This window comes from Cetorhinus maximus, chromosome 11 (genome assembly GCF_964194155.1).
Source record: "Cetorhinus maximus chromosome 11, sCetMax3.hap1.1, whole genome shotgun sequence".
In the NCBI taxonomy this organism is placed as follows: Eukaryota; Metazoa; Chordata; class Chondrichthyes; order Lamniformes; family Cetorhinidae; genus Cetorhinus; species Cetorhinus maximus.
Genome location: NC_135889.1, coordinates 67,625,552 through 67,640,056, shown reverse-complemented (window position 1 = coordinate 67,640,056; position 14,505 = coordinate 67,625,552).

Below are 14,505 nucleotides of genomic sequence, written 5' to 3'. Positions count from 1 at the left end.
GTGAAGCCCACGTCCCTTGAATGAATTAATAAAAGGCCAACCTAGAGATCTGCAGGTCACTGAGGAGGATGAAGGTACTGAGAGCTCCTTAGCACCCTCATCTTCCCTCACCTCCTCAGCCCCTCCACCAGAGCCCTCATCTGATGCACATGTGCCAGTGACTACCCCTGCCAAAGCAGGCATGCAGAGGCTACAGTCTGAAGGAAGTCCCAAGGGGGCCTGCACAATGAGGTAGACCACCACGCTCCTTGTTGCCATTTGGACAGAGAAGTGAGCAGCCTGCCTCCACCTCCTCCAAGGTAACACAGGGGGCACTTTGTAGGAGTGTGTGAGAGTGAAGGGTGCCATCTCGCGTAGAGCACTAATGGATTCACCGTAGTTACACTTTTCATATTCTGTACAGCACATTTGAGCATTTCTTGAATATATTTACATACACTTGTACATGACGTGGTGTGCATTTGTACACTAGAGAGCTCAAAAAGAATGATAGCATTATGAAGGCGGTTCTTACCAGTAAAAATGAGGGCAACACGCTGATGTCCAAATTGATGTTCTCTCAACAGGATCAAGGTTGTTGGCTGGTTTATAATGCTTCAGAGGGCTTCTTCCTTCCCTGCTGTATCACGTAAGATTGCAGTGTTCAAAGGCTCCAGCACTGAGATGCTCCTTGGATCTTTCAATGTCCATCCAAACTTTGCTTTAAGGGAGGCTCAATAACCAGATGCCATGAACAGATGCTGAGCAGCAGATGCATCACAAGCATGTGTGCTGGGTGCAAGGCATTCATCCACACTGCCATGTTATACATTGGCCTAGGTGTAGGTATTGCAGCTTGAGACATAATGCATCATGCCGTTAATATTGGTCTTCTGCTGTGCTCACTACTTTGGCTGCGTTTGCATTCCAGGTGTCATAGGATGTGTTTTGTGCGGTAAGCAGAGGTATATGAAGACCAGAAATGTTGCACGTGGCACCCAAATCAGAATCTGGACTATTAGCTGGAATGGATGGTGTGCACATTCTTTTAACTGTGTTGTTGCACAGTTATGGGTTCCTCATGTGCAAGGTGCCAATGTATGCTACAACATAGAATAATCTCAGCATGTGGAGAATTTGAATTCTGATATCATGTCATTCTCAGCATTATGGACATGGTTTTGTTATGGACAATTTGGTGGCATGGGCCCCTCATTTACAGTCATTAGTGTTCATGTGAGGGGGGCGACGTTGTGAATGACTTATTATCATGTTTGCAATATGATTAGGCCCATGGTTATGCTGTTGTGGGTTTCAGCCATACAAATTTGACTACATTCAATTCATTGATGTTTATTGTCTCCCTTGTGGGGAGTGGGCAGTCTTTTGAGTAATTGTGGAGTCAATGTATTTAGGTGTAAATATGTCACCAAGAACTCACTGATGGAATTTATAATATGGGAGGACCATATGAGAATCTATTTTGCACAAGGACCTTTCTGGCGATGACCTCCTCCAGCAAAGAGTTTGCCCTGGCTACATACCCATGCCTCCCAGCTGCTATGCCAGTGGCAGCCTCCTTATACTCATCCATTTCAGAATCTTCCAAATGGACAGGGGTTTCCTCCTTCTCACTATCTCTCTCCTCCTCAGAGGTTGGATCTCTGCCCATGGCATCGTCGTCATTGATTTGTATACCCACCCACTGCACAATGTTTTGCAGCAGGCAGCACACCACTGCTAAACCTGATACCCTTGCTGGGGCAAATTGCAGAGCTACACCTGAGCAACTGAAGCGCATTTTTAAAATGTCATTTGTCTGTTTGCTGGTACTTCTGGTGATGACATGGCCGCCACTGTAGTTGCACTCTGCCTTCATTTGTGGGCTCCTAAATGGGGTCATTAGCCAAGTTCTTAAGGGGTAGCCATGTTCCCTAGAAGCCAACCATGGATCTGCATTGCTGGCTGAAGTAGCTGAGGAGTTGGGAACTCCTTAAGTATGAAGGGGTGGGGCAGCTGCTAGGGAATCTTGCATGCACATGAAGGGTGACCTTGTGGTGGTCACAAAGCACCTTGAGTGGAAATTGAGTGGAAGGACTTCTAGTTGACAAAGGTGTTTCCACTTTGAATTGGGACCTTTATGGTAACATGAGTGCAATCAATAATATCCTGCACCTCAGGGAAGCCTGCTAATTGGGCAAAGGCCGTGGCTCCCTACATTTTAGATGCCAAATTAATATGATTCCCCCACACAAGCAAACAGTGCATTAGTTACAGCCTTAATGCAGCTATTTGCTGCTGACTGGGATACACCAGACAGGTCTCCTGATGATCCCTGGAAAGATCCTGAGGCATAGAAGTTGAGAGCAATGATTACCTTCACACCACTGGCAGGGCATGGGGGTTGATGGATTGTGGCTCAAGTTGCTGCTGGACCATGCGACATATGTTTGTCACCACCTCACAGTTTAGCCTCAGTTACCTTCAACACTGGTTCTCCGGCATATTGAGGCAGGTGTCCTAGCTCTGTACACCCTTCCCATAGGGTAGTACATGGTCCTCCTCCTTCCTGGTGTGAGGGCGGCAGCCTCTTCCTCCTGACCTTCTGCCCTCCCTCTGGCCTCCAGCTGCTCGCTGTATGGCCTCCATTTGCAAGGGTGTTGTGCCCATTTTCTATCTCCCTTTGCACAAAGTGCTATGCACCCTTCTCAAGCACATAGTTCTTCCTGCTACTTGTGTGCATGAGTCAGCAGGAGCAACAATAATTGTCCAGTGACACCAGGAGCCCCAACCTTCTACTCCCTAGGGTTGGGTTTTTAACCAGAGGGAGATGATTTAAGGCCTTTCGCAAAAGAATCAGAGGCAATACAAGGAAAAACTTTTTGGCACCTTGAGTGGTTAGGATTTGGAATGCACTGGCTGATAGAGTGATGGAAACAGATTCAATAGTAGCCTTCAAAAGGGAAATTAATAAAACAGGAAAAAAAATTGTAGGGATAAGGGGAAAGAGAGGGAGAGTAGGACTAACTGGATTGCACTTCGAAAGAGCTGGTACAGACTCCAAGTGCCGAATGGTCTGATCCTATATTGTACTATCCTATGATTCCATGATTAGCTCATTAATCCTACATAATCATATAGCTTTGAATAAAAATAATTTCTGTACTCATTTAGGAACTCAATGGTCAGATCATAATTCCCCAATTAAATAACCAAAAAAATATTTTACATTGTATATCATAAATCATGTGGCAACCATTGTATTACAACAGTTATAATGAATTCCACAAATAGCAATAAAAGCCTTCAGGCATTTATATGAATCTAGGTCATTTTATCATCACTTAACAAGTAACAACAATATTATGGCTGAGTTGAATACTTCTGGAAATGTTGATGATACTGCACATTCCACATATTCAAGTATAAGTTTAACACAGCACTAAATAATTATGAATAAAATAAAAATATCAACAGTGCCAATTACTAAGATGAAAAAAATTAATGTAGGTACTACATATACTGATATTTCAAAAGATGTACAACACTAGTACTATAAAAATCCTAGTTGGACTAGAGTTAGTATGACCAAGTAATGTATCAAGCTTTGAAATATTGACATAACTTGCAATACAGAAAAACCTTACTGGATGTATTATACGGTGCCATGAAGCAATACCAATGATTTTATCCAACCTCTCAGTCTAAAACATGCAACAAATCTATTCACATCACATAAGTGCTTGTTCTGAATGGACACTTATGAAAAGTGAACAACTGCAACATATTTTTAAATTTATAAAATAATTCGCATCTGGCACAAGTCAATTAGCCTCAACAGAAATATATGCATTATTTAATAGTAAAACCACCGTGACAAAAAAATAGCTGTTTTTATCTTGAACATTTTTTTGATTCTTTCTTGATGGTCACAGTACACACAGCTAATATTGTTTTCTGCAAACTATAGAATATAACCTATGGCTTTGAGCCAAAAATATTAATATGCATCTAAAGTTTGAATTCTTTCAAACAGAAATAGTCAGTTAATGGCTGTTGAATATAGTTATTAGTGTCAATCTGTCAAGTAGTGTTAATGACAGCAAATACTAAGTGGATTGGGACATACATCTTTTGTAACTGACAACCCATGAAAAGCTGTTACCCTAAGGTAATTATGAGAGATACAAATTTCTAATGCTCTGTGTTTTTGGAATCTTCAAGGAATTTTTGAATATGTACATGTTTCATTTTATATCAGCTAGTCAGCCAGGGAGTCTGAGGCCAGCAGATAGACTAAGTTAGATCTGGCTCCCTGCTAGCATTTTGAAAGTAAGAAGTAAGTGATTATGCTTCAAAGATCAATTTTATAGCAAGGACCAGCATAGGAAAAGTATCAGTTATTTTGACATTTTAAAAGGGATGGTTTGTAACTATTGTAAATATACTGTTTGATTGAGAACTGTTCGTGGACGTGTTTAATGTGAAATAAATGTGTGTTGATTTATAACCAGAGCCTCAGTCTAATAGTATATATTCATTCATTTATAAAGATGAGGTCATGCAGCAGCACATGGCATATTCCAGTAACCTGAAAGGTGATGGAAAGGGCTATTTTCTTGACCCTGGATCACAAGACTTATCCAGATATCTGACAAATAAAGAAACACTCTAGTTCATAAGTGAAGCGATATTCACTTATAGGAGTGGCCACTGACCCATTAAATTTATTTAGTTTAAGAGCTCAAAAATATTATCACCCACAATCATCAATCTTAATCAATTTAATCTTCTGAGGCAAAATTCTCTAGGTACTTCCTACTCAACCCAAAGGTGAATTGAATGAAACTCTGGAGTATCAGTGCAGCCTTGCAAGCTGAATTACTTATCCTCTTCCCTCTGCATCATATTTTCATGCACCAATGATTTTGAACCTGTATCATAGAGTGTTATGAACAGCCTGCGGACCTAAGTTATTAGAGCATAAGAAATAGGAGCAGGAGTAGGCCATGTAGCCCTTCAATTCTGTTCCTCCATTCAACAAATTGGTATTATAATGGCTGCACCTCCCTGTGGGTCATATTGACATCTGTGATACTCCATTTCAACATGTGTAGAGATAGCCTCCTTGGACCACATTTTTGTCTGGTCTCAGGAAAACCTGACCATACTTCTGTGGCTCACAAAATGCACAGCCGACCCAGGTGTGACTTTATGAAGGTTTTTTTTCTTTTCACACAGGGATTGAGTTCATTGAAAGCATTTTGCGAGCTGGATGGAGTGTGTGAGGAGTGTATGCACGAAGGCTGACTGGTTAGAAGGCCTGCCTCGCTTCTCCCATATTGCAACCGGGCTCCCAACTTTGTTTAAAGGCCCCCTAAAGCTCACCCGATCCTCATGCCACCTTATATTCCCCTTGGTCGCCTCATGCTCCCTCAGATTTCCCATGCCACCTATATCCTCCATAATCAGTCACCCAGTATGCACCATGTACAGTTATTAGGAGCCATGCAATAGCAGTGGGAATTATTTTTAAATCATTGGAAAAATATTAAACCTCTAGCAATCCAGGAAAACCATGAATACAAACTTAGTGTCATTGATATGGGGCCAAAATAGTGAAAAGAATGTAACCTTTTAAGTATCTATTAAGTTTGTAAACAAATAAGAAACCATATCAATTACATATTCTGCTGCATAAGCTGGTAAGAGTTTCAATAGTTCTTGGATTAGTAAGACCACCTGCTGAACTGAAGCTTTTGAAACCCAGCCAAGCATTCACATGGAAACAGCTATCATAACTGAAGCTTCCAGCTCCACTGACCGACCAGATGTTCATTTCCATTTCAAAGCTGAGCGCTTATCAATAGATGGGGGTGCAACAGGTGCAAACCATTTTTTCCACCTCTAAAAGCGGGAATTTTTAAAAAATGGGTAGATCTGCAGCCTCATTAAATCAGAACACAAAAACATGACAGCAGAGGACATTGCTTTTCGTACGTTTTTTGATACATTATGCCACTTTACCAATAGTGACATTTGAAGGTGTCAAAATATTTTACAGTTACCTTTCAGAATGTTCTGGACTTCTCAACAGACTTCCCATTTTCTTCATGAACTCTCAAACCTGGTGTGCTTTTAACAGGCTTTCAAAACCTGGCACCATCAGATGAAAATGGTGTGAGAGAGCAAATTCGAATTTCGTCCCTCACTTAAAATGGGACCCTGACGAAGGCATTCCCGACCTGCAAAAAGGCCAGGGCAAAATGGTGCAGGTTTGGGAATGTGGGGGAAAATTAGATTTCCTCAAAAAAAATTCAAAATGTGGCTGTTTCAACACGCCTCTGCACCCAGATGAAAATTCGACCTCTTGTGCAGATAATTTTTAAAGCATCATTAATTAAGAGCAGTTGCATCCCTAACTACTCATCGAGATATCCTCCCGCCTTTCCTTTCTCAGCTTCTGCAGTGAGTAACTCTTCCTACCTCAGTGATCTCATTGTTCGTCTTAAATTACCTGGTCTTCTCTCATCTAATTTCACTGTACCCCTGTCTTCCCTTAATACTTCCTTCCATACAAACTCTGCTGCCCATATTCAAGGCTATCACCTCAACCTTGCCATCTCACATGGCCTCTCTGCTCTTAAGATCTAGATCAGAGATAAAACCACCTCTGACCACTTTCATATATCTCTTGCCACCCACAACCCCTACCTCCTACCACCCATTTCCTTCTGTGATTGCCCTGGAAATATCTCTTATTTAAATATTTTACAATTGGACTTTCCACCTACAAACACCTAGTCTTTAGTCTTCCATTCTTCGCAATACTTCTACAGTTGTCAATCTGCTCAATCATTCTCTCACTCCCATCTTTGAAGCCCTTGACCCCAATAAAACCTTCACACCTGACCCAGAGCATTCAGATATTTGTAATAAAACTTAGCTACCACTATATAAATCTTGCTTAATCTGTTAACAACTTTATTCATTCTCCCCTTAAAAAACCTCCCTTTCCCAGCTAATCACATAAGAAAAAAAGAGTTTTTATATTACGCTCAAGTATTAATCAAACTTTTGAGATCAATATTTTTTAAGCCAAAAGTCATGGGATCAATTTTACATGGGTAATGTTTTTGTGGGGTTGACATGCATGCTTGATTTGGGTCCAAGTGAAATCTAAAAAAGACCATCACAATGGAATAAAGTAAAAAACAACAACACTAAATTCATATTAATTAGCTAACATTTATTTATTTTCTAACATCACAAACTGCATGCATTTCACCTATATGAATTACCCAAAATATAAATATGTTTTAAAAATGTATTGATCAGTTCATTTTCATTAGTATTTATACATTTGCAATGAAATTGAATCATTAATATCTCCAGGGTTATACTTGAAAATTTTTGAGCTTTGATCCCTGAAAACTACAGTCAACTTTTATGAGGTATATTTTTAGGCCCAAAAATCATTGGGTCAACTTTTACATGAGTATATGCAATATTTTTATTTCTATACTCTTGGCAGATTTTCATAATTTTCTTAAAAAGGCATGTCTGCACTCATTGGAAGGGTGGCGGCATGGAGATCACAATGTGCAATTACCTCATGTCTGGTTGAATTGAACACATCAAGTAAGGATCAGCTCATAGTGAATCACTGAAGAAGAGGGGCAGTAGGCAGGTGAGATGGAAAGGATCATGCATGTGGCAGCTCACTGGAGAGTGAGGTCACAAACGTGTTCTGCTGCAGAGGACTCGGATGACGAGCTCGATGGGATGACGTATAGGAGAAGATTGGTGAGCACACACCCACACACAGGCACAAAACCTGTTGTCACATTAAGGAGCATTCCTTCATCCAAGGCTCCAACCCCCACCATAACCATGAAATTGTATCCTCTAGTTCTCTCCCAGCTCCCCTAATGCCCTCTTGAGCTCATTTTGTCTATGAGATACGCCTACTGCTATCTCAACCCTATTCCTATTAAACCTCTGACCACCCAACTTCCCTTCCTGGCTTCCATGATAGCTGATATTGTTAACAGTCCTGTCCTCCGGTTCTGTCAGTACCTCCTTCAAATTTGCTGTCATCACCCTCTCCTCAGAAAACTACTTGATTCCAAACTTCAACCTCCTTTTCTTCCCCAAAGTTCTTGACTATATTGTCACATTCTAAATTCGTGCCCATCTTTTCAGAAAGTCCAATTAGGACCCCTCCAGTTAGGTTACCAGCCCTGCCGTGGCACCGAGATAGCGCTTAACAAAGTCACTAATTACATCCTATGTGATGGTCACAAAGGTAAACTTTCCCCCCTCATCCTTCTAAATCATTGACACAATTGAGCACATTATCCAGCCTCTCCATTGTCATCCAGCTGGGTGGGCAGAAAGAACTGGCACGACAAGACATGCCGAATGGCCTTCAATATTGTCACCATTCTATGATTGATTGTTCTGTGATTGTATGCTTTACTGCACCACCACTTCTTTCTATCCATGCACTGTCTCTAAATTATCATACTGCTTGTTCAACATCCAGTACTGAATGAGCAGAAATTTCCTGCCATTAAATTTTGGGAAGACTGAAGATGTTGGGCCTGAACTTCCTCAGAGTGGCAATCAGCGTCAGATTGCCATTGCAGCCCCAGTTTCTTACCTGAAACTCTGCCTTGCCTGACCTTCCGACTCAGGCCAGGTGACATCGGAGTAGTGCAGTGCGTGCCCAAGGCCTAGTGTCGAAGGGCAGCTCTGTCAAAGGGAAGGAAGCCACACCCCCTTTTTATGGCACTAGCTGCTGTAAAACAAGTCAGTTTAAAGGTCCTTGACAGGCCAGGGAGAAGGTAAGTGGGTAGGATTTGAGCGATGAGAGTTTGAGGTGTGTGGGGTAGGCGGGTCGGGCCTCAGGGGGTGGTGGGGGGGAGGTCAGGCCTCGTGGGGGGTTTGTGCTGCGGAGGCTCTGGCCTCAGAGGGTCGGGCCACTGGGGTGGTTGGGTCTCAGGGATGGGGGTTGGGCCTTGAGGGTGTGTCAGGCTTTGGAGGGGTGTCGCGCCTTGTGGGGGAGGGTTTTGGTGGCGTTGGGTCTTGGGGAGGAGGTGTGGTGCGGTGGGGGCTCGGGCCTTGGGAGGTGTGCCAGGCCTTGGGGGTTGTCGGGTCAGGTCGGGTTAGGCCTCGGCGAGGTGGGGTGTCATGCCTCAGGTGGAGGGTATTGGGGGGATCTATCCTTGGGGGTAGGATGTTGAGCCTCACAGGTGGGGTTTCTGGGAGGCCTTGGGGATGAGTGGGAGATAGGGTCTCGGGGTGGTGGTGGATCGGACCTTGGGGATGGGTGCGGGGTTTGGGCCTGGGGTGGGGGTGGTGTTGTTGGGCCTCGGGAGCGGTTTTGAGGAAGGGGGTTGTGCCTCAGGGGAGTGGGAGTGAGGGTCAGGCCTCGCAGATGGGGAGAGTTCTTGTTGCGATAGGGGGGGTCTGGTTGCGGGGGGCGGTGGTGTTGCTAGGTGGAGGCCCCTGGGTGGTTGGGGGGTGGGGTAGTCCCACGAGAGTTCATGGGTGTGGGTAGGAGTTCTGTGCATGGTCGATGTGGGTCTGTGCCATAGATACCCAGAAGTTAGAAGAGGTTTAATTTCTTCTAACTTTTTCAAGGTATTTATTGGTGCAACCCAGTTGGAACCGTCCGAAATTTTAGTTTACGTTGCATTTTTTGGATGGGTTCCCAGTGCAGGGCAATTACCCAGGGAAAGTTTGCATTTCTCTGCAATTGCCATGCGAACCTTACCTGGGAACTTCCAAAGGGGATTCCCCAGCACACCTTTTGAGGTACACCACCCCCCCATCCCCCAATACGACACTGAGGAACTCGAAAGTTATGGCCCATTGTTTCTGGTCCCTGCTCCAAACTCTGTTCCCGAGCAACCAACTCCATCCCTCTCCCTGGAAAAAGTCTGAGATTATAATAGTCTGTTTGCAACCTTGGCGTCATATTTGATCCCAAGATGAGCATCTGACCTCATATTCATACCATCACTAAGAGAGTCTATTTTCACCTTTGTAACATTGCCCAACCTTGACCCCTGACTCAGCTCATCTGCTGTTGGAACCCTCGCTCATGCCTTTGTTAACTCTAGGCTTGACTATTCCAACAGACTCTTGGCTGGCCTCCCATATTCTATCCTCCATAAACTCTGCTGCCCACATTTTAACTTGCATTAATTCCGGTTCACTTATCACCCCTGTGATCTGTGTTGGCTCCTGGTCAAGCAACTTTTTGATTTTAAAATTCTCATATTTATTTTCAAATCTCTCCATGACTTCACCCCACCCTATATCTGTAATCACTTCCAGCCCACAACTCCAAGATATCTGCACTCCTCTAATTCTGGCATCTTGTGCATCCCCAATTTTAATTGCTCCACCAAAGGAGCCTGTGTCATCAGTTGCTTAGGCCCTAAACTCTGGAATACCATCCCTGCACCTCTGTACCTCACTTTCTTCCTTTCAGACACTCCTTCAAACATGTTTGACCAAGCTTTTGGTCATTTGACCTAATATCTCCTTACGCGGCTTGGTACCATACTTTGATTTATAAAACTCCCATGAAGCACCTTGGGAATTTTTATTATGCTAAAGGCACTATATAAATATAAGTTGCTGTTGAGGTGAGGTAGAAAAAGTTTTTCTTAATTAGTTCTTGGAATGTGAGCATAGCTGGTAAGGCCAACACCTGTTGCATATTCCTAATTGTCCTTGAGAAATTGGTGGTGAGTCGCCTTCTTGAACTGCTGCATCCACGTGGTGTAGAAGCATCCACAATGCTGTAAGGGATGGAGTCCCAAGATTTTGACCCAGTGACAGTGAAAGAACAGTGATATAGTTCCAGGTCAGGATGATAACTAATTTTGGGGGGAAAGCTGCAGGTAGTCGTGTTCCCATGCATCTGCTATCCTTGTCCTTCTAGGTGGCAGAGCTGCTGTTGAAGGAGTCTTGGCAAGTTGTAGATAGTACTCACTGCTGCCATTGTGCACCAGTGGTGGAGTGAGTGAATGTGTAAGGTGCTGGATGGAGTGCTGATGAAGCAGCCTGCTTTGCCTTTGATGTTGTCTATCTTGAGTGTTGTTGGAGCTGCACTTATCTAGGCAATTGGAGAGTATCCCATCACATTCCTGACTTGTGCTTTGTAGATAGTTGACACGCTTTGGAAAGTGAGGAAGTGAGCCCAATGCAGAGTCCTTGTGGAGACAAAGTCCTGTCTTCACATTGAGAACGCCCTTCATCATGTTATATGGCAATACCACCATGCTAAATGGGATAGGTTCAGAACAGATCCAGCAGCTCAAAATTAAACATTCAATTGACTCCATGGACCATCAGCAGCAGCAGAAATGTATTGCACCACAATCTGGAACCTCATGGCCTGGCATATCCCTCACTGTACCATTACCATCCAGCCTGGGAAGCAACCCTGGCTCATTGAGGATTGTAGGAGAACTTGCCAGGAGGAGCACCAAACATACCTAAAAATTAGGTGCTAGGCTGGTGAAGCTACAATGCAGGATTATATGCATGCCAAACAGTGGAAGCAGCATACTATAGACAGAGCTAAGTGATTCGACAACCAACGGATCTGACCAAAGCTCTGCAGTGCTACCATATCCATTCATGAATGGCGGTGGACAATTAAACAGTTAAGGAGTTCCTTGGGGCAGTGTCATAGCCCCAATCATCTTCAGCTGCTTTATCAATAACATTCCCTTCATCATAAGGTTAGAAGTGGGGATGTTCACTGATGATTGTACAGTGTTAATTCCATTTATAACTCCACAGATAATGAAGCAGTCCTTGCCCACATTCAAACTTTGGTTGATAAGTGGCAAGTAACATCCACGCCACACAAGTGCCAAGTAATGACCATCTCCTACAAGAAAGAATCTAACCATTTCCACTTGATGTTCATTGGCATTACCATCGTTGAATCCCCCAACATCAATATCCTAGCGTGCCACCATTTTCCCCAGACTTAATTTATCCAGCCACATAAATACTTTGACTACAAGAGCAGGTCAGAGGCTGTAGTGAGTAACCCCCTGACTCCCCAAAGCCTTTCCACCATCTACAAGGCAATGATTAGGCATGTGATTGAATACATTCCATTTGCTTGCTGCCATATGTGAAGGGATCCCCTGTTCTGAAGGAATTCATGAGAAGAATGACTGTGCAGGGAAGATTCTGATACCGTAAATATGCATTGCAATGCGAACTGAGCATTAAACCATTCAGTGCATGAACAGCTTGACATTCATCTAAGTACTAGCCTGGGCCTTGTGAGAATCGGGAAGAGAAGTTAAGGGTAAGATTCTGGAAGGCTTGGGATTTGACAGTTTTTCTGATCAGCATCAATGTATTTTATGTCCCAGAAATGTTTCTGCCTGTTAGGTTTGTAAGGTAGCCTTTGCTATGTTTGCACCTTGATGTAGCTTACTTTGGAGAAGCACTGTGTCTTATTTGGCAGTATCGTAAAGAATTGGTCTGCCTTGTTGAAGCAACAGCCTTATTCCAGGGAATTTGTTTCAATAATTTTCTTCTATTTTTTGCTGAAGGAATCTGCGATGCCTAAATCAGGTTACAGCTTGTCCCTGAAGAAAAATAGCTGCTTTAAACTGTGATGTTGTCCATCTATTCAATCATCTTGAGTTGACTGCAAATTTTCTAATTCCATTCAGTGTCTTGAGCTATAATACTTTTTCTGTATTGGACCACAAAAATGCATTGCCCTGTCTCGTCGCTGCGTAAACCTCAGCAAGAGTGCCTCATCTAGCTTTGCATTCTAAGCAGAGTTTCTTTGTGAAAAATATTTTAAGACATTAGAATTTTGCTTTTAGTGTGATATCTTGCACTATAATTAGCAGCAACATTTCTTTGTATCCATTCTTCTGAAGTCTCAGAAACATATTCAGCCTCTTCCCAAATTGCTCTACTTTTCTTTTCCTATCCAAAGGAGAAGTGGACAAAATTACAGAAGGTGTTCCTTGGAATGCAATTTGCAGATGAAGTGAAAAGTATATTTGACACTTTATGCATGAGAAAATATTTGGAGATTCTGGGCAATAAACAGATGAGAGTTGCTTTGAAGTTTTGAATTGACAATTACATAATACTTACATATAGTACATTACAGAAAATCTGTCATTACTCACTAATACAAAATATTAATTTTATACAGCAATTATAAAAACTAATATAATAAAACATCAATTCATGTTGTACTTGGTAGATTTTCCTGCCAACGCACTGCTGTATTTTGATAAAATATGCCCTTCGAGTAATAAGAAAATAGAACTGTTTGGATAAATCAGTGAGTTGCTTTATGGATGTTAAGAGCTCCTATAACAAGTCTGTTATTGATACATAAACACTGACCTCATAAAGTACATGACCTCACTAGATTAAGAGGTTTATTGATCTATGCAACTTAAGCAGCATTACTGACACAGTAACTCCATTACCAAGAGGTGTGGTTTCTAAAGATGAAATTAATTTCATCTATTACGTGACCTTCAACTTGCTGAAGTTGCTGGATGATTTATTACTTGTACAGTCAGCAGTTGGTGAAATCACTCACTCTGACAAGTCCATCATTTTCAGCACTGTGGATCACAAGAAAAATATACAATAATGGTGAAAACAGCATAGCAATAAATTGTACTCTGTAATTCCTTTTTATTTTAAATTGTTATCAAAAGTCTTAATAACTTCTTCAAAACTTTCACTTATATAGAGATAAGTTTCGATGATTAGAGACATTGAACTTATGGTTTAAATATGATTATAAATATTATAAAATTCAGGTATGTATGTATGATCAGCCAAATAATTCAAATCAATCTATAAAGGGCAAAATTTGATTAGGCCAGATAACAGACATGGACATTACGATACGCAATTACCCTGCGCCCAGTCCTGTAGAGGCAGGTAGCGTGCGAACTTTGTGCTATAAGCAGCTGCTGCTGCTGCAACAGTGTATGGAAGGATTGTTGAAGAAATAGGACTAGTAATTGTTGGGATAGTGTTGTTTACAGAAGGTGTCTCTCAAAGAAGTCTTCATTGTCTTCCGAATGTTAACAAGTGAGTCTTTATTAACTACATGTAATTATATACAGTAAAGGGAGGGTAAGTACAGGCAAGGAGCTATCTCCAGGTCTAGATCTTAACACGTTTCCGCTCAACACCACACTGACCCTAGGTCTGCGTCATGTGCCTTCTTACATCACTGTGTAAATGGTACTGTACTCAGTCCCACATTAATCCTGTATATGCCATACCCTTATACTACACCTTCCCCAAGACTTTATCCCATGGATATGGAGTTACATTGGTTTACTTCATGTCTTTCATAGCTATCAGTTTCATGCATTTACCTTATTGTTACTACCTTAATGCTATTTCACCATTATTGTTATTACTGTATTAGCGTTGTTACAACATTCTCACTACCCCATTTCCTCCCTTCAAGTGTCCTTGAATGTA